Source organism: Chaetodon auriga, chromosome 18 (assembly GCF_051107435.1).
Source record: "Chaetodon auriga isolate fChaAug3 chromosome 18, fChaAug3.hap1, whole genome shotgun sequence".
Classification (NCBI taxonomy): Eukaryota; Metazoa; Chordata; class Actinopteri; order Chaetodontiformes; family Chaetodontidae; genus Chaetodon; species Chaetodon auriga.
In genome coordinates, this window is record NC_135091.1 from 23,585,848 (window position 1) to 23,607,920 (window position 22,073).

Consider the following 22,073-nt stretch of genomic DNA (forward strand, 5'->3'; position numbering starts at 1 on the left):
GTTGAAAAACTAGTACGGAATAAAGATGCAGTCAGATTTATGGAGCCACTGAGAGGCACACCTGCATACTGGGCAAAAACAACAAGAGATCTGTTTGCTATGATCAGGCAATTAGGAACTCCAACATTTTTCTGTACATTTAGTGCAGCAGAAATGAGATGGCCTGAAGTGATAGAGGCAATAAAGACTCAACAAGGTGAACACGTTAACTTTGAAAAACTTGACTGGGCAACAAAGTGTGAGATTCTACGAAGTAACCCTGTGACAACCATGCGCATGTTTGAACATCGGGTGAATGCACTATTCACACATCTGATCCTGTCTCCTGCACAGCCCATTGGTAAGGTTGTTGACTACTTTTATCGCCTTGAATTCCAGGCTAGAGGCTCCGGACACATACACTGTTTGTTTTGGGTAGAAGGAGCACCTGTGTTTGAGGAGGACTCCGATAAAACTGTGTGTGATTTCATTGATAAGTACATAACAGCCCAGCTGCCTGACCCAAACACTCAGCCAGAACTGCACAGAAAGGTAAAAGAGCTACAGATGCACAGTAAAAACCACTCCAAATCATGTCATAAAAATAAGACGCCTGGCTGCCGATTTGGCTTTCCTAAGCCTTCTGCCAATCACACCATGGTCACACGACCTGAAGAAAATACTGACTCTGCACTATTGACAGCAGCAAAAGAGAAGCTTAAACCAGTGACAGACTTGCTTAATGACCCTCAAACTCAGTTTGTGGACTTACCTGAGTTGCTGACTAGGTGTCATTTGAGTTATGAAGAGTATAAACACTGCCTTGAGTTAATGACCAGTTCTAGTGTTGTGGTACTGAAGCGTGATCCAAAAGACTGCTGGATAAATGGATACAATCCATACCTTCTTGATGCTTGGGATGCCAATATTGATATTCAATACATTCTGAACCCATATTCATGCATAATGTACATAACATCCTACATCACCAAAGCAGAACATGGAATGAGTGAATACCTGAAAACACTGATTCAAAACACTGATACCAACAGGACTGATGATGAAGAAATGAAGCAAATCATGCAAGCCTATTCCAAAAAAAGAGAAGTAAGTGCTCAAGAGTGTGTAACTCGTGTATGCGGCATACACATGAAGAAATGCTCTCGTAAAGTCGTATTTATACCAACAGACGATAATGCACTGAAAATGAGCTATCCTATGTCATTGCTGGAAAACAAAACAGATGAGTCAGTAGACGTGTGGATGACAGGTTTAAGAGAAAAATACAGAGCCAGACCTGAAACACAGGACTTTGAAACTATGTGCTTGGCGGATTTTGCTTCAAGCTGCAGGATTGTCTATGGCAGGCAAAAAAATGGTAAAAATGTTGTGCCCCTTCTAAATGACATGGGATTTGTTCAAAGAAGAACAAAAGGACATGCCGTAATCAGATATCACCGCTACTCACAAGAAAAAAATCCTGAAGAATTTTACGGCACACTACTAAAACTTTACCTCCCACACCGTTCAGAGACACAGCTGAAAAGTCAGTGGTATCCAACATATGAGTCCTTCTTGACTTGTGCCTGTGTTCAGCTACCTGGGTCAGACGTAGTCCAACCTGTGCGCCAAATTGTGCAAGAAAACAGAGCCAAGTATGAGAAACACAATGAGGAGATTGACAAAGCCATTGAGGAATTTGAGCAGCATGGACCCCTGCGTGATGAATGGTGTCATCTTGCTCCTGAATCAGAACTCGTGAGGCTGGAGTGTATAGAAGAACTAGATAAAGTATGTTCAAATGAGCCAATTGAGCAGGAGGATGTCCCAGACTACAGTTTTCACTCTGAAGCTAGAACTACAACCATAGCTATGATGGAAGGCCCTCAAATAAATCCTGCAGTCTTACGCCAAATGTATCAAAACTTGAACCAGAAGCAAGCATCTGTGTTCTACAAAATTAGAGAATGGTGTATACAGCATGTCTGTGGCCTAAATCCACCTCAGTTTTTCTATTACATAAATGGCGGTGCTGGTACAGGAAAGTCACACCTTATCAAGTGCATCTACTCAGAGGCATCCAAAATACTGTGTAAATTGTCAAGAAATAGTGAGGACAGAGATATATCAATGCCCACCGTGCTGTTAACTGCATTCACTGGCACAGCAGCATTCAACATTTCAGGCCAAACACTACACTCTATACTCAAACTACCAAGAAGCCTAAAACCTCCCTTCCAAGGACTTGGCAATGCACTGGATGATGTAAGGGCAGAGCTTTCACATGCAGAAATTATTGTCATTGATGAAGTGTCAATGATATCCAAACAGCTTTTTGCCTATGTGGATGCAAGACTTAAACAAATCAAAGGAAATCAAAAGCCTTTTGGAGGAATGTCAGTTCTTGCTGTTGGAGATTTCTACCAGCTTCCACCAGTAGGACAAGCTAAACCCCTTTGTGTGTATGAGCCATGCCACCTTGACCTCTGGCAAGACCATTTTCAAATGATCACACTGACAGAAATCATGCGACAGAAAGACGATGTTGCCTTTGCTGAAATGCTGAACAGGATCCGAGTAAAACAGAAAGAAGACCTCTTATCTGAAGATGACAGAACTTTGCTTTCGCAGACCATCACTACACCTGCACTTTGCCCAAATGATGTACTGCACATTTTCGCAACTAATAAACAAGTGCATGAACACAACACAGCAACATTAGCTCTGCTTCATTCTGATATTACAACTATTGATGCAGATGACTACAAAAAGGACCCACGAACAGGGAGAATGGCAAGACAACCTAAACCTTATCAAGGAGCAAAAAAGGAATTGCCTGACACACTACAAATAGCAAAGGGTGCACGTGTTATGCTCATCAGGAATATTGATGTCAGTGATGGATTAGTTAATGGCACATTTGGTACAATTGCACAAATAGTGACCTGTACAAAAGATGGTGCTACATGTGTTAAGATGCTTGGACTTATTTTGGATAATGAAAATGCTGGACAAACACACCATAATACAGCTGTTGGAGGGTCTGCTAATATTGTGTACATAGAAAGAGTGGAGGAGAATATGACACAGAAAGGAGTGGTACGCAGACAGTTTCCTTTGAAGTTGGCTTTTGCATGTACAACACACAAAGTGCAAGGTATGACAACCTCATCTGCTGTAATTTCGCTGAAAAATATTTTTGAGCCTGGGATGGCTTATGTAGCTTTAAGCAGAGTGACTTCTCTTAGTGGAATGCACATCATTGACATGGATGAGAAGAAAATATATGCCAATCCTGAAATCACTGCAGCCCTAAAGATTATGAGACATGTTTGTTTTGATGACATAATGCCACTTCTGAACAATGTGCAAACAATAAACAATTCTGACACTCTTACAATTATCCATCACAACACAGAAGGACTTCCATCTCACATTAGTGATATTAGAACGCATCATGAGCTGTGCCTATCTGATGTTTTGTGTCTAACAGAAACTCACTTGCAAGGCTCTTTTGTACCTGACAGTCTGCATTTGGAAGGCTATACAATGTTCAAACGTAACAGACACATGTCGTACACAAACTATCCTCAGTTGAATAATAGAAACGGTGGTGGAGTTGCACTTTATGTGAAAAACCACATTCAAGCCTCTGAAAAGCACTACATCCAGAATGTAACTGACCTGGAGTTTTTGGTGGTAAAAATTGAAGGCCCAGTAAAAGCACTGATTGCTGTTGTGTACAGACCACCTGACTACTCTGTAGAATTATTCCTCTTAAACCTTGGTAGCCTGTTGGAGTCTTTGGAGATCATGGATTATCACCCAACCATTGTCTGTGGAGACTTTAATGAAGATCTCCTGTCCAACAAAAAGAAGCCAATATTTGAGTTCTTCCAAAACAGAAGATATACACAACTGATTACAAACGCCACCACAGAAAAGCAAACACTTCTGGACCACATTTTCATTTCACAACCACAGCACTGTCTCCATTCTGGTGTTTTACAGACCTATTACAGTTATCACAATCCCATCTTTTGTATTATAACCTGCAATATGTGTTAAACATCAGTGTATTTGTGTAGATTCTGATGAAATATAATTATGTATGTTATAACAGACGATATAATGTGATATATTTAAAGAATGCCCACAAACAGCTTACACTATTTACATAGCATAATATCCTAAAAGTTCTCACAATAAGTAGAGTTTCGTGCAATGTAGTTTTGTGAAACATATTATAATCTAGCCTTGGTTGAACCTTTGCACACTTGTAATACAATAGTCCACCAATGTCTACATTAATATCTTTAGGTATTACAATGGTAATTTTTGGAATATTGGCAAATGCTTCATATCACAAAAATCTTTACAACATTAGCTACAATTTTACATAAGTACAGGTTAGCAAGTAATGTAATCGTTTCACTATTATATTGCTTTCTGATAAACTCTTGTATGATTTTTTAATCTGCTTGCTCTACTCCTTTGAACCTTCCAAGGCTGGCCAACCACAACCAGTTTCCACTTGCCTGTAAAAAGTTTGTATTTTATAGCCTACTATTACAATAATAACATACAAAATAACCTTTCACAAAGCACATTTTAAAACAGATCACAGTTTATCTAGGCACAGTGGAAGAGGTCACAATTTTACAGGTATTTACATTACACAACCAATATTGTCAATACAGTCATTGCAGGGGAACTTTTTCTGCAGCAAACTGACACCAACTGAACTTGCAACACCAGCCTATCTAAGGCTGGTGTAGCAAGCAGAGGGACTACAGGTCCTCTTTGCACAGAAAATTCTTCATTTGTTAGCCTTACAAAGCAACACAGCCATGCAGCTCTCCAGCAATTGAAGACGCCAGTTACTGTGAGAAAAAGACACTTAAAATCTGAGTACTTGTCGTCAATTTACTGAACCTCAACAACGTATAGGTAAGTGTTCCATGTTAATTACATGTCAAGAAGAAGAATTATTTAGAAGAACCAATTTTACAAAGCATAATGTCAGCACTTACCTGTTAAACAATTATTGCATTTTGTACTGCTTAATTTTTTCTTGCACCATTGTACCGTAAGTGTAGGCATAGTCACAGTGACAAATTTATAATATTATCTTTGCATCCATGTCTTATTTTTTATTTCTTAGGTATCCAGCACAATTCCATTCAACATATCTCTCAGCTCAACAGACTACAACTCCACATTATTCTACTATGGACCTACACACCAAACTGAAACATCTGTGATTGCACATTCTGTCTCTCTGGACATGTCAGACGTCAGCTCCTGTGTTCTTCCTTGGTGCTGGTGGATAACATCAACTACACTGCATTTCACTTGGACTATTCCCTGCACTGAAACCACTTACAAACAAATAAAAGGTACTCTTTTCCATTTACCATGACCACAAAGTGTCACACTCAGTTTTATTATGATTTGGTTTTCTTTCCTGCCATTGACTCTTATCATAATGTCAGCACATACTGGTTAAACAAATATTGCATTTTGTACTGTTACATTTTTTCTTGTACTATTGTACAGTAAGTCCAGGTCATGATCACAATGACAAATTTATGATATTATGTTTGCATTCATGTCTTATTTTGTATTTCTTACAGATCCAGCACAATCCAATTGAACATGTCTTTCAACTCAACACACTACAACTCCAAGTTATTCTATTGTGAACCTACATATCAAACTGAAACATCTGTGATTGCACATTCAGTTACCCTGGACATGTGAGACTTCACCTCTTCGGTTCTTCCTCACTGCTGGTGGATAACCTCAGCTACACTGAACCTTTCATCTGACTATTCCCTGCAATGAAACCATTTCAAACAAATAAAAGGTACTCTTTTCCATTTACCATAACAACACCACACTCTGTGTTATTATTGTTTGGTTTTCTTTCCTACCATTGAGTCTTTATAATTGTTTTGTTTTCCTGTCCTTGTTTGCAGTAAAAGTGTAACCTGGTACTGCAACAACCTGACAACACATTTGAAGCAGATCGCCACTGATGCAACACATTTCAACAGCATGGCAATGTTAACATGCTGCAAGATTGTCCAAACTGTTTCGGTAATATTGCCCAACTGTTTTGTCTCTGCTATTTTCTTTTTTTTAACAGAGTACTTTTTCTCTCCTTTGTTCTCCAATGAAGTTGTAGTCATAGCAGTCAGTATTGTTGGTTTGTTTGCTTGCACAGTTGCAACTTTCTTTTTTTCCTACCCACTTGCCACATTGTAGAGATTGTAGTGTTTCCATGAACTGTTATTGTGGTATCATTATCTAAAATTTAGCTACTATCTAGTCTTATTTATATTATTCAAAGTCTTTTGGTTCATATTGTACTCATGGTGTGTTCTTCCAACCCGCTCACCACAACCTTATGAAACAATTTGTTTTCTTGGTATGATTTTGGGCTACTGATTGTATTTTTCCCAATTAATAAAATGTTAGTTTGATGTCAAACATGTCCACATGTATTAATGATATGTAAATGACAATTATGCTTACAAATACTACACATAACTGCCAATGGCACACAATGTCTCATAAAAGTCACTAGCAAGCCTCAATGCAGACAATCTTTTCATTACTATTAAAAATGTGTTAGAAATTGCAAAATACAACTTACATGGTGTTCTCATACATTACTTAAAACCCACTGCAATAATAAAGACAATGCAATTTATGTCCTCCTGTCGGTCTACTGTGCCACACTTAATGTCCAATAGATGGCGTTAACCCGCAAATGTATTGCTTTGCCTACTGCCAATACCACTCTACGCAGAAGAAAACAACAACGCAAAAACACATTTTGGAAAACTTCTGAGAAGACGACATTTCGGTCATGGCAACTCCGACCAAACTTCAGAAACTGCAGGACGTGGAAGACAGTGACAACGTGGTCAGTGCTTATATTCACAGCGTCAGTCCTATCAAACTGTCGGCTAAAAACACCAAGTATTTTCTTTGCACGCTGCAAAACGCACGCGACGAATACCACAAAGGAGTCGTCTTCGCACCTGAAAAACACGAAAACTTTGAACAAGCGGCTGTTCACAAGACTGCAATGAAGCTCGCAAATGTGAAGAAAAATTTAAGTAAGTGCACATCAGCTTTTTACTTAATGCATGCCTTATTCATCTGTAATTACGCATAAAATTGAAAAGTCCGGTTATCACATTGAACATACATTAAAACATGTACATTGCTTTCACTTGCATACAACCACACTCTGTTCATTTGTGATACCGTTTTCATGAACACAACAAAAACGATTACTGACGAAAACCTCTCTATGCTACCCTACGTTGTTTACTGACAACGCTATGTATAACACTCCTCAATGATCGGGTTTCTCCCCACCACGACCTCCATTAACTTAACGACTGCTCAGCGTCAGGCTGCGAGTAGCTACAACTGCTCAGTAAACGGCAGTCACAAAATGGAGGAGGCCGCAGTGGCAGAGAAACCCAACCATTGCAAACTGCATGTAAACGGCATTTTCAGTCATCACCATACGGTAACATAACCCGCTGTTTCTTAGTGATCACGTCCCTTGTGTGCATGTAAACTCACCACAACACAAAAATAACAAAAGCTATTGTCCAACAATGTGAACTGTTATAATAATACTTTTCAATCATATGACAATCCGTCATTATTCTTTCAAGTGGCTATAGACAATCTTAATGTAACAAATACATCTTATTCATATGCTATAATTTATAATATAACATTTCAATATGACTTACTTCACATGGACATTTATGAAACAAGTTAATTTACAATAACTATTACCATTTCATGCATATTTTTTAGCATTATTCCTATGATGTTAAATAAACATTTCCAAAGTATTGCCCCACACTCTACCCAATTTATGGTCATATGAAGCTAAACTTCCCATACTTTATCATTAATACAAAATCTGTTATTACTACCAATTACTTTTGCTTATGACATAGAAAATAATATTATTTACATATTCTGGACAAGTTGTGAAATACATTTAACTGTACCACTATAACATGGAAAAATTCATACATCAATATTTCTTTTCTTTTACAGGCTTCGGTGGACCACACACACAAAACGAGAACTATGACCTCCTTATCTACCGTCACAGTGCCCTGTCTGTGACACAGCTTGACTTCCCCAACAAGAAACCAGCAACACACCAAAAAGTCACCCTGAAAGAAGTTGGAACACTTCAGCCTTTCCAAAGCGTACGTTCTGTTCTGTATCCTCATAAGAATATCACTTACTAAACAATAAATGTTTAATATTACATCAGTTCTTTCACCATATGGATAACATGGTAAAATATACATTACATGACAAAACATAGTAAACTCTGAAAACAATTATACATCTTTGATTTACTACACTTGTAACATTTTGTAAGTCACACAAATATCTTTTTATTAAATGACTACATTTTCTACATTACACAAATGTTTTGTCATTTTATAAAAGTCCCATTCAGCTAAATATATTGCATTTGTACTAAACTGGTACACTAACCATAAAGTTACTAGAACCTAAACAGTTCATACATGCATATCATATTGTTACATAACAAAATCTAACAACATTCTAATAATACTGTTATCCACCTTTACAAATTTATTTCACAACAATCTTTTACTTATTTGCATAGCTTTACAAGTTTCAAACCAACTGACTGCAACAACTCAAAGCCACCATCTGCTGACTGCAGTTCCATACTTCAAGCAATACTATGCCGTTGCTGAACACATTCAAACTTAAGACAAGAATAACACAATCCTTATTATGAAAACTCATCACTACTTGAACATATTGTACATATGTCTGCCAAGTTCTACTAATGAACTTGTACAATCATGTAAAACTACATTATACATACCCATTCAACTCCTCTAGCATAACACATTTTACATGCATACTGTACTGTGCACCATAGTACACTATTAACAATTATCACAGTACTACATTGTATATAGTATAATCATAGCCTTTGCACCACACAAGTTACAACACATAAATATTAACACAGAACCACATATACATGATGTTAACACACCTTTTTATATGTATTATCATCTACTTCTGTTGCAGGTTGGTGAAATCCATGTTAGGATACTGACACAAAGCGACAACACGGAAATGGTACCAGTGTATGGCACAGAGATGGAAGTCCGTACAGCATATGTGGCAGACTCCACAAGCAAAATGAAGATCCTCTTGTATGACAACCACGTCAACAACATCAGCACTGGACAGTCATACAAAATAACAAATTTGGCAACCCGAAAATCAGACTTGCTGTACCTAACCACCACAAGAAGCACTACCATAACAACCATCAGCAGTGTCAGTGTGCCCACATCTGTGTCTAAACTCCCTGAACACCACAAACCTGTGTCTCTGCACACCATTCAAGGGGAAATCACACACATCAAACTGGATGACAAAAGACGGTGCAAGCACTGTAACAGCAACCAAATGTCTTTCACCGCTACAAACAAATACCACAGATGTGAGAAATGCCACTTCATGCAAAAAAACTCCACTTATGTACAGACTGTGTCTGGCACGTTGGTTGTGCAATCTGATGATGGAGAAGAAACCCATGTCACTCTGCCGCCATCTGTGCTTGCAACTTATTTATCACCACTGGATAAGGAGCACTTCAAAGATACAGAAGATGTGGAATGTCACTTCATTGACAATGGACCATTTAAACTCATTATTACCCCATCAAACATTGCCACCTCATTGCACCAAGTGAACAACTCCTGCACAAACATTGCTCCGCACGAACCCACAAATAATACTGCACATGACAACACCACCTCTGAACCTCTTCCCACAACATCCATGTCCTGTGTGACACAACAATCACCAGAAATATCTGACATCTTCGAAGAAGAGCTTGCTGACCTTCTCAACAATGACACTGATTAAGACAACTGTCAATCATTGTTCCATATTGGCTGCAACAACTTAGACTTTATTGTGTGTGTTATTTTCATTTCTATACCAACATGCTGCATTTTCTCAAACATATTCAAATGTCACTATTTCAACTGTAACAAATCCTGGCCTGTTGTTTAACATGTTCTTTGGCACACTTTACAATTGCACATTATTAGCTTATTACACTCATTTAAACAAATAACTTTGGTTGACAAATTTCATTAAGACAATTCAGTATCACTTTGCTATTTTGTTCATTCTCATGCAGCATTATACTTTCTTATTTATGTTTACCGTTTTGATGTGCTTTACAGCTCAGACAGAAATACACATTCCACTGGACAAATGGTAGCTATTTGTAATGGCACATCTTGCGTTTACAATATTCAAATATGAACCCTAGTGTATATTTACTTGTAAGTATAATATAATTATTGTATAGTAAATATTTCCAAATGTTTGTATTGATATAACTTTTTCACAAACCTTTCAAATGTTTGCCTAAATTATGACAATGGAAATTTCAATAAATATGTTCCGTGATATTTCCCAAAACTGGCTCCTTGTGTATAATGTCATAATGTCACTAGTACTAATTGTTTGACATTCCAGAAAGAGCAGATACTGTGTGTGGAGCGGACCAACCCGGACTCTTGAGTTATTGTCTTTGGGGACTTGAACAAAGGTAATCTCACCCACGCACTCCCTAAATACACACCGTTTCTTAAACGCCCGTCCAGAGAGGAGAATATTCTGGATCGCTGTTACAGCACAATCAGAGATGTTTGTCAGGCCGTCGCACGTTCTGCACTATGAAACCATTGTGCATATGAAATCGGCTTGTCTGACATCCAGACAATGATGATCAACTTGCGTGAAGCCAATCATTTATTACGGTGCAGAGCCGGTATGTCGTTTGAGGCGACGAGGCGCAGTGTTGCATTGATTTCATATGTCCAACGGTCTAATCCTTGTCACATCTGTTCTCTCTTTTCGCCACAAGGTGGAGCTCCCCCTTTGTGAGACGGTAGTTGAGTGAGTTCACTGTGTCTGTGCCAACTGAGGACTCTGTGTTGCTGCGGCTTTTGGCTGACATTTTCTGCTTTCTTCAGCTTGCCCACGCATTTTCTTCAGGAAATGCAATCTTTCTAGTTATTATTATTAGTGGGCAAGCTGAAGCTTGCACACTTATGTTCTTCCCACTATTTATTATTCTTATTATTATTATTATTATTATTATTAGTGGGCAAGCTGAAGCTTGCACACTTATGTTCTTCCCACTATTTATTATTCTTATTATTAGTGGGCAAGCTGAAGCTTGCACACTCATGTTCTTCCCACTATTTATTATTCTTATTATTATTATTATTATTATTATTATTATTCCGTTGCTTTTTTTGGAACCTATCTCCTCCTACAGTTCTTAACCTAAAAACTTTATTGAAACGTTAAAAAATGGAACTTTCTGTCCGGTAAGTTGCTATTACTTTTGGTGGTGGTATCTGGAATAGGTTTGGAATTATTCAAGTTTATTCCGACTTTTTCTCTATGGAAAATGAATTGGATGAAGTTTGAAAAATCAGTAATGGTCCAACATTTTTAACTCGTTCATAATTCTTGCCAGAAACCTCAAGTAATTTTTTTAATGTTCCCCTTACCTCGCAAAATATTTCCACAATTCAACTTTGTGATATCGTTTGCACTTTTTCAATAATTAATTTTTATCCACAATATTTTTTGAATGGCAGTCAATGAGAAAGCCGTTTGGAAAAGCTCCAACCCAGCCCTCTTTGAACTCTAACTACTCCTTCATAATTTGAGCTACAAATTTCATTCAACCTTTAAATGGCTCACAACAAGTGCTACTTTAAAGGTTGTAAACATCGTGTACGTATTTGTCATAGTTTCCGAGATATCATTTTTTAAGTTTTATGGTGTTTTTCGACCGTCCAATGAGTGTGTATGGCATCGATCGTTTCAGCTTGAGCGGGTGACGTCATCTGTTAGAGTGGGAGAGAGACGAAAAAGCTTTCAGATTTTCGCTCTTTCCACACTCCTCCCAGCCGCAGTTTACACTCTACGCGCATGATTTTTTCCACAGTTGTAGACACATGTGTTCTGTCTCTCACAATGTGCTTGAAAAATGTGAGAGATTTACCGAAGTTGAATTAGCAGCGTCGAAGTGCGGCCACGTCTGTCTCTTCTCCCCATTAACTCCAATACAAAGATTTTCTGAGACAAGCGGACCGGACTCCTGTTTTTAACTCGCAAGTGTCGACGAAATATTTGGTGTAGAAACGCCGAACTAACGCCGAATTGTTCAGGAAGTCCTTAGAGCGATGATGGTCGGTTTATTTTTCTGATAGGAGCTACCGTTTTGTCAGAATCAGTTTACATGTGAGACCAGCGCAGGGGCAGCAAATCGCTGTGTTTCTCCGTCTGAATGCCTGTGTGTCTGCTCCGCTGAGCTGCCTGTGCACCTGTTTCAGTGTGTGTGTGTGTGTGTGTGTGTGTGTGTGTGTGTGTGTGTGTGTGTGTGTGTGTGTGTATGGTCGTTCACTGTACGATACTTCGTGAAGTCGTTCATATTTTAGACGAACGTGAATTGAAGGCGCTGATGCACGTTATTTTGAACTCGTTCATCCTGGTGTCTGTGAACTGGAACCGGACTCCTGTTTTTAACTCGCAAGTGTCGACGAAATATTTGGTGTGGAAACGCCGAACTAACGCCGAATTGTTCAGGAAGTCCTTAGAGCGATGATGGTCGGTGTATTTTTCTGATAGGAGCTACCGTTTTGTCAGAATCAGTTTAAATGTGAGACCAGCGCAGGGGCAGCAAAGCGCTGTGTTTCTCCGTCTGAATGCCTGTGTGTCTGCTCCGCTGAGCTGCCTGTGCACCTGTTTCAGTGTGTGTGTGTGTGTGTGTGTGTGTATGGTCGTTCACTGTACGATACTTCGTGAAGTCGTTCATATTTTAGACGAACGTGAATTGAACGCGCTGATGCAAGTTATTTTGAACTCGTTCATTCTGGTGTCTGTGAACTGCGCGCTGTTTCAGTTTAACTTCGTTCAATAGCGTGCAAGATTTCTATAGCGCCTGTCAGGCGAGAAGCCGGCAAAACCACAGCGTAAACGGGGCTTAATGTGTAGCGATAAACACACCGTATTTCTCAACACCAGCAATCAGCGTGGCACCGCCGCATGCGTCATGAAAACAGACTACGACAGCAGCACGGAGCCGACAGAGCAACAAGGAGGCGGCGTATCATCATTTCAGCGAGTTTTATGACAAGGTCAGTGTTGTGCCTGAACGCGTTGATAGAACGATAGTTCGTGGAGGCGTTCATATTTTAGATGAACGTGAATTGGCCGCGCTGATGCACGTTCCTATGAACTCGTTCATTGCGGTGTCTGTGAACTGCGCGCTGTTTCAGTTTAATTTCGTTCTATAGCGTGCCAGATTTCTATAGCGCTTTCCAGGCGAGAAGCCGGCAAAAGCACAGCGTAAACTGGCCTTAATGTGAAGCGAAAAAAATACTTTATCTCTCAGCACCAGCCGCGTGCGTCACATGGGGTGAAAGCTGCAGCTGTTAGTAATGTGGACTGAATGGACAGCAGTATTTAAAGCAGCAATGAGGACATGTTGCCCCCTAAATGTTATTGTAAATCATGATTGGATAAGAATTCAAACGTGAAGATGAAGATGAAATCTGACGCATAGTTACAGTGGTAAAACTGATCAAATAATTGCTGTCTGTGGTTCTATAGGCTGTGTCAATCATTTTGAAAAATAATAGCTCACAACAACATATGGAAAAAAATAATTATGAATTAATTCATTTGTACAACGGTGAACTTAGTTGAAAATGTTGAATTATGAATGATGAACTAAACTACTTCATTTTGAAATGTGTGAACAGAACTGTGCAGTAGTTCATGTAGACAGTGAACTTTCCCAACACTGGCTCCTTGTGTATAATGTCATAATGTCACTAGTATTAATTGTTTGACATTCCAGAAAGAGCAGATACTGTGTGTGGAGCACACAAACCCGGACTCTTGAGTTATTGTCTTTGGGGACTTTAACAAAGGTAATCTCACCCACGCTCTCCCTAAATACACACCGCTTATTAAACGCCCGCCCAGTGAGGAGAATATTCTGGATCGCTGTTACAGCACAATCAGAGATGTTTGTCACACCGTCCCCCCGTGCTGCACTATCAAACCGTTGTACATATGAAATCGGCTTGTCTGACATCCAGAAAATGATGATCGCCTTGCGTTAAGACAATCACTTATGACGGTGCAGAGCCGGTATGTCTTTTGAGGCGACGAGGCGCAGTGTTGCATTGATTTCATATGTCCAACGGTCTAATCCTTGTGACATCTGTTCTCTGTTTTCGCCACAAGGTGGAGCTTCCCCTTGTGAGACGGGAGTTGAGTGAGTTCACTGTGTCTGTGCCAACTGAGGACTCTGTGTTGCTGCGGCTTTTGGCTGAAATTTTCTGCTTTCTTCAGCTTGCCCACGCATTTTCTTCAGGAAATGCAATCTTTCTAGTTAGTGGGCAAGCTGAAGCTTGCACACTCATGTTCTTCCCACTATTTATTATTCTTATTATTATTATTATTATTATTATTATTATTCCGTTGCTTTTTTTGGAACCTATCTCCTCCTACAGTTCTTAACCTAAAAATTTAATTCAAACGTTAAAAAATGGAACTTTCTGTCCGGTAAGTTGCTATTACTTTTGGTGATGGTATCTGGAATAGGTTTGGAATTATTCAAGTTTATTCCGACTTTTTCTCTATGGAAAATGAATTGGATGAAGTTTGAAAAATCAGTAATGGTCCAACATTTTTAACTCGTTCATAATTCTTGCCAGAAACCTCAAGTAATTTTTTTAATGTTCCCCTTACCTCGCAAAATATTTCCACAATTCAACTTTGTGATATCGTTTGCACTTTTTCAATAATTAATTTTTATCCACAATATTTTTTGAATGGCAGTCAATGAGAAAGCCGTTTGGAAAAGCTCCAACCCAGCCCTCTTTGAACTCTAACTACTCCTTCATAATTTGAGCTACAAATTTCATTCAACCTTTAAATGGCTCACAACAAGTGCTACTTTAAAGGTTGTAAACATCGTGTACGTATTTGTCATAGTTTCCGAGATATCATTTTTTAAGTTTTATGGTGTTTTTCGACCGTCCAATGAGTGTGTATGGCATCGATCGTTTCAGCTTGAGCGGGTGACGTCATCTGTTAGAGTGGGAGAGAGACGAAAAAGCTTTCAGATTTTCGCTCTTTCCACACTCCTCCCAGCCGCAGTTTACACTCTACGCGCATGATTTTTTCCACAGTTGTAGACACATGTGTTCTGTCTCTCACAATGTGCTTGAAAAATGTGAGAGATTTACCGAAGTTGAATTAGCAGCGTCGAAGTGCGGCCACGTCTGTCTCTTCTCCCCATTAACTCCAATACAAAGATTTTCTGAGACAAGCGGACCGGACTCCTGTTTTTAACTCGCAAGTGTCGACGAAATATTTGGTGTAGAAACGCCGAACTAACGCCGAATTGTTCAGGAAGTCCTTAGAGCGATGATGGTCGGTTTATTTTTCTGATAGGAGCTACCGTTTTGTCAGAATCAGTTTACATGTGAGACCAGCGCAGGGGCAGCAAATCGCTGTGTTTCTCCGTCTGAATGCCTGTGTGTCTGCTCCGCTGAGCTGCCTGTGCACCTGTTTCAGTGTGTGTGTGTGTGTGTGTGTGTGTGTGTGTGTGTGTGTGTGTGTGTGTGTGTGTGTGTGTATGGTCGTTCACTGTACGATACTTCGTGAAGTCGTTCATATTTTAGACGAACGTGAATTGAAGGCGCTGATGCACGTTATTTTGAACTCGTTCATCCTGGTGTCTGTGAACTGGAACCGGACTCCTGTTTTTAACTCGCAAGTGTCGACGAAATATTTGGTGTGGAAACGCCGAACTAACGCCGAATTGTTCAGGAAGTCCTTAGAGCGATGATGGTCGGTGTATTTTTCTGATAGGAGCTACCGTTTTGTCAGAATCAGTTTAAATGTGAGACCAGCGCAGGGGCAGCAAAGCGCTGTGTTTCTCCGTCTGAATGCCTGTGTGTCTGCTCCGCTGAGCTGCCTGTGCACCTGTTTCAGTGTGTGTGTGTGTGTGTGTGTGTGTATGGTCGTTCACTGTACGATACTTCGTGAAGTCGTTCATATTTTAGACGAACGTGAATTGAACGCGCTGATGCAAGTTATTTTGAACTCGTTCATTCTGGTGTCTGTGAACTGCGCGCTGTTTCAGTTTAACTTCGTTCAATAGCGTGCAAGATTTCTATAGCGCCTGTCAGGCGAGAAGCCGGCAAAACCACAGCGTAAACGGGGCTTAATGTGTAGCGATAAACACACCGTATTTCTCAACACCAGCAATCAGCGTGGCACCGCCGCATGCGTCATGAAAACAGACTACGACAGCAGCACGGAGCCGACAGAGCAACAAGGAGGCGGCGTATCATCATTTCAGCGAGTTTTATGACAAGGTCAGTGTTGTGCCTGAACGCGTTGATAGAACGATAGTTCGTGGAGGCGTTCATATTTTAGATGAACGTGAATTGGCCGCGCTGATGCACGTTCCTATGAACTCGTTCATTGCGGTGTCTGTGAACTGCGCGCTGTTTCAGTTTAATTTCGTTCTATAGCGTGCCAGATTTCTATAGCGCTTTCCAGGCGAGAAGCCGGCAAAAGCACAGCGTAAACTGGCCTTAATGTGAAGCGAAAAAAATACTTTATCTCTCAGCACCAGCCGCGTGCGTCACATGGGGTGAAAGCTGCAGCTGTTAGTAATGTGGACTGAATGGACAGCAGTATTTAAAGCAGCAATGAGGACATGTTGCCCCCTAAATGTTATTGTAAATCATGATTGGATAAGAATTCAAACGTGAAGATGAAGATGAAATCTGACGCATAGTTACAGTGGTAAAACTGATCAAATAATTGCTGTCTGTGGTTCTATAGGCTGTGTCAATCATTTTGAAAAATAATAGCTCACAACAACATATGGAAAAAAATAATTATGAATTAATTCATTTGTACAACGGTGAACTTAGTTGAAAATGTTGAATTATCAATGATGAACTAAACTACTTCATTTTGAAATGTGTGAACAGAACTGTGCAGTAGTTCATGTAGACAGTGAACTTTCCCAACACTGGCTCCTTGTGTATAATGTCATAATGTCACTAGTATTAATTGTTTGACATTCCAGAAAGAGCAGATACTGTGTGTGGAGCACACAAACCCGGACTCTTGAGTTATTGTCTTTGGGGACTTTAACAAAGGTAATCTCACCCACGCTCTCCCTAAATACACACCGCTTATTAAACGCCCGCCCAGAGAGGAGAATATTCTGGATCGCTATTACAGCACAATCAGAGATGTTTGTCAGGCCGTCGCCCGTTCTGCACTATGAAACCGTTGTACATATGAAATCCGCTTGTCTGAAATCCAGACAATGATGATCGACTTGCGTGAAGCCAATCATTTATTACGGTGCAGAGCCGGTATGTCTTTTGAGGCGACGAGGCGCAGTGTTGCATTGATTTCATATGTCCAACGGTCTAATCCTTGTGACATCTGTTCTCTCTTTTCGCCACAAGGTGGAGCTCCCCCTTTGTGACACGGTAGTTGAGTGAGTGAGTTCACTGTGTTCGTGCCAACTGAGGACTCTGTGTTGCTGCGGCTTTTGGCTGAAATTTTCTGCTTTCTTCAGCTTGCCCACGCATTTTCTTCAGGAAATGCAATCTTTCTAGTTAGTGGGCAAGCTGAAGCTTGCACACTTATGTTCTTCCCACTATTTATTATTCTTATTATTATTATTATTATTCCGATCCTTTTTTTGCCGCCTATCTCCTCCTACAGTTCTTAACCTAAAAATTTAATTCAAACGTTAAAAAATGGAACTTTCTTTCCGGTAAGTTGCTATTACTTTTGGTGGTGGTATCTGGAATAGGTTTGGAATTATTCAAGTTTATTCCGACTTTTTCTCTATGGAAAATGAATTGGATGAAGTTTGAAAAATCAGTAATGGTCCAACATTTTTAACTCGTTCATAATTCTTGCCAGAAACCTCAAATAATTTTTTTAATGTTCCCCTTACCTCGCAAAATATTTCCACAATTCAACTTTGTGATATCGTTTGTACTTTTTCAATAATTAATTTTTATCTACAATATTTTTTGAATGGCAGTCAATGAGAGAGCCGTTTGGAAAAACTCCAACCCAGCCCTCTTTGAACTCTAACTACTCCTTCATAATTTGAGCTACAAATTTCATTCAACCTTTAAATGGCTCACAACAAGTGCTACTGTAAAGGTTGTAAACATCGTGTAGGTATTTGTCATAGTTTCCGAGATATCATTTTTTAAGTTTTATGGTGTTTTTCGACCGTCCAATGAGTGTGTATGGCATCGATCGTTTCAGCTTGAGCGGATGACGTCATCTGTTAGAGTGGGAGAGAGACGAAAAACCTTTCAGATTTTCGCTCTTTCCACACTCCTCCCAGCCGCAGTTTACACTCTACGCGCATGATTTTTTCCACAGTTGTAGACACATGTGTTCTGTCTCTCACAATGTGCTTGAAAAATGTGAGAGATTTACCGAAGTTGAATTAGCAGCGTCGAAGTGCGGCCACGTCTGTCTCTTCTCCCCATTAACTCCAATACAAAGATTTTCTGAGACAAGCGGACCGGACTCCTGTTTTTAACTCGCAAGTGTCGACGAAATATTTGGTGTAGAAACGCCGAACTAACGCCGAATTGTTCAGGAAGTCCTTAGAGCGATGCTGGTCGGTGTATTTTTCTGATAGGAGCTACCGTTTTGTCAGAATCCGTTTAAATGTGAGACCAGCGCAGGGGCAGCAAAGCGCCGTGTTTCTCCGTCTGAATGCCTGTGTGTCTGCTCCGCTGAGCTGCCTGTGCACCTGTTTCAGTGTGTGTGTGTGTGTGTGTGTGTGTGTGTGTGTGTGTGTGTGTGTGTGTGTGGTCGTTCACTGTACAATATTTCGTGAAGTCGTTCATATTTTAGACGAACGTGAATTGAACGCGCTGATGCACGTTATTTTGAACTCGTTCATCCTGGTATCTGTGAACTGGAACCGGACTCCTGTTTTTAACTCGCAAGTGTCGACGGAATATTTGGTGTAGAAACGCCGAACTAACGCCGAATTGTTCAGGAAGTCCTTAGAGCGATGATGGTCGGTGTATTTTTCTGATAGGAGCTACCGTTTTGTCAGAATCAGTTTAAATGTGAGACCAGCGCAGGGGCAGCAAATCGCTGTGTTTCTCCGTCTGAATGCCTGTGTGGCTGCTCCGCTGAGCTGCCTGTGCACCTGTTTGTGTGTGTGTGTGTGTGTGTGTGTGTGTGTGTGTGTGTGTGTGTGGTCGTTCACTGTACAATATTTCGTGAAGTCGTTCATATTTTAGACGAACGTGAATTGAACGCGCTGATGCACGTTATTTTGAACTCGTTCATTCTGGTGTCTGTGAACAGCGCGCTGTTTCAGTTTAACTTCGTTCAATAGCGTGCCAGATTTCTATAGCGCCTGTCAGGCGAGAAGCTGGCAAAACCACAGCGTAAACGGGGCTTAATGTGTAGCGATAAACACACCCTATTTCTCAACACCAGCAATCAGCTTGGCACCGCCGCGCGCGTCATGAAAACAGAATACGACAGCAGCGCGGAGCCGACAGAGCAACAAGGAGGCGTCGTATGATCATTTCAGCGAGTTTTATGACAAGGTCAGTGTTGTGCCTGAACGCGTTGATAGAACGATAGTTCGTGAAGGCGTTCATATTTTAGACGAACGTCAATTGAACGCGCTCATGCGCGTTATTATGAACTCGTTTATTCTGGTGTCTGTGAACTGCGCGCTGTTTTAGTTTAACTTCGTTCTATAGCGTGCCAGATTTCTATAGCGCTTGTCAGCCGAGAAGCCGGCAAAACCACAGCGTAAACGGGCCTTAATGTGTAGCGATAAACACACCCTATTTCTCAACACCAGCAATCAGCTTGGCACCGCCGCGCGCGTCATGAAAACAAAATACGACAGCAGCGCGGAGCCGACAGAGCAACAAGGAGGCGTCGTATGATCATTTCAGCGAGTTTTATGACAAGGTCAGTGTTGTGCCTGAACGCGTTGATAGAACGATAGTTCGTGAAGGCGTTCATATTTTAGATGAACGTGAATTGACCGCGCTGATGCAAGTTACTATGAACTCGTTCATTCTGGTGTCTGTGAACTGCGCGCTACAGTGTAAGTCCGTTCAATAGCGTGCCAGATTTCTATCGCGCTTTCCAGGCGAGTGGCCGGCAAAAACACAGCGTAAACTGGCCTTAATGTGAAGCGAAAAAAATACTTTATCTCTCAACACCAGCCGCGTGCGTCATATGGGGTGAAAGCTGCAGCTGTTAGTAATGTGGACTGATAGGACAGCAGCATTTAAAGCAGCAATGAGGACATGTTGTCCCCTAAATGTTATTGTAAATCATGGTTGGATAAGAATTCAAACGTGAAGATGAAGATGAAATCTGACGCATAGTTACAGTGGTAAAACTAATCAAATAAAAATGAATTATGTAATTGACACTGCCCCGCGTGCGTCACATGGGGTGAAAGCTGCAGCTGTTAATAGTGTGGACTGCATGGTATTCAACATTTAAAGCTGCAATGGGGAAATGTTTTCCCCTCAATGCTACTGTAAATCATGGTTGGATAAGAATTCAAACTTGAATATGAAGATGAAATCTGACGTGTAGTTACAGTGGTAAAACTGATCAAATAATTGCTGACATCCAGACAATGATGATCGACTTGTGTGAAGCCAATCATTTATTACGGTGCGGAGCCGGTATGTCTTTTGAGGCGACGAGGCACAGTGTTGCATTGCTTTCATATGTCCAACGGTCTAATCCTTGTGAAGTCTGTTCTGTGTTTTCGCCACCAGGTGGAGTTCCCCCTTTGTGACACAGTAGTTGAGTGAGTTCACTGTGTTTGTGCCAACTGAGGACTCTGTGTTGCTGCGGCTTCTGGCTGAAATTTTCTGCTTTCTTCAGCTTGCCCACGCATTTTCTTCAGGAAATGCAATCTTTCTAGTTATTATTATTATTCCGATCCTTTTTTTGCCGCCTATCTCCTCCTACAGTTCTTAACCTAAAAATTTAATTCAAACGTTAAAAAATGGAACTTTCTTTCCGGTAAGTTGCTATTACTTTTGGTGGTGGTATCTGGAATAGGTTTGGAATTATTCAAGTTTATTCCGACTTTTTCTCTATGGAAAATGAATTGGATGAAGTTTGAAAAATCAGTAATGGTCCAACATTTTTAACTCGTTCATAATTCTTGCCAGAAACCTCAAATAATTTTTTTAATGTTCCCCTTACCTCGCAAAATATTTCCACAATTCAACTTTGTGATATCGTTTGTACTTTTTCAATAATTAATTTTTATCTACAATATTTTTTGAATGGCAGTCAATGAGAGAGCCGTTTGGAAAAGCTCCAACCCAGCCCTCTTTGAACTCTAACTACTCCTTCATAATTTGAGCTACAAATTTCATTCAACCTTTAAATGGCTCACAACAAGTGCTACTGTAAAGGTTGTAAACATCGTGTAGGTATTTGTCATAGTTTCCGAGATATCATTTTTTAAGTTTTATGGTGTTTTTCGACCGTCCAATGAGTGTGTATGGCATCGATCGTTTCAGCTTGAGCGGATGACGTCATCTGTTAGAGTGGGAGAGAGACGAAAAACCTTTCAGATTTTCGCTCTTTCCACACTCCTCCCAGCCGCAGTTTACACTCTACGCGCATGATTTTTTCCACAGTTGTAGACACATGTGTTCTGTCTCTCACAATGTGCTTGAAAAATGTGAGAGATTTACCGAAGTTGAATTAGCAGCGTCGAAGTGCGGCCACGTCTGTCTCTTCTCCCCATTAACTCCAATACAAAGATTTTCTGAGACAAGCGGACCGGACTCCTGTTTTTAACTCGCAAGTGTCGACGAAATATTTGGTGTAGAAACGCCAAACTA

At 40.3% G+C, this 22,073-nt stretch overlaps 1 protein-coding gene across 1 annotated transcript in view; it reads left to right on the forward strand.

The window, feature by feature from the left end:
- Positions 1 to 6,371, forward strand: part of LOC143336335 (leucine-rich repeat and fibronectin type-III domain-containing protein 2-like) — a 288,477-nt gene extending 282,106 nt beyond the window's left edge. The window contains exons 4-6 of the transcript XR_013078515.1: positions 5,144 to 5,378; positions 5,616 to 5,848; positions 5,961 to 6,371. The gene's annotated coding sequence lies outside the window, so the exon portion shown is untranslated. The remainder of the gene's footprint in view (positions 1 to 5,143; positions 5,379 to 5,615; positions 5,849 to 5,960) is intronic.
- The last annotated feature ends 15,702 nt before the right edge of the window (positions 6,372 to 22,073 follow it).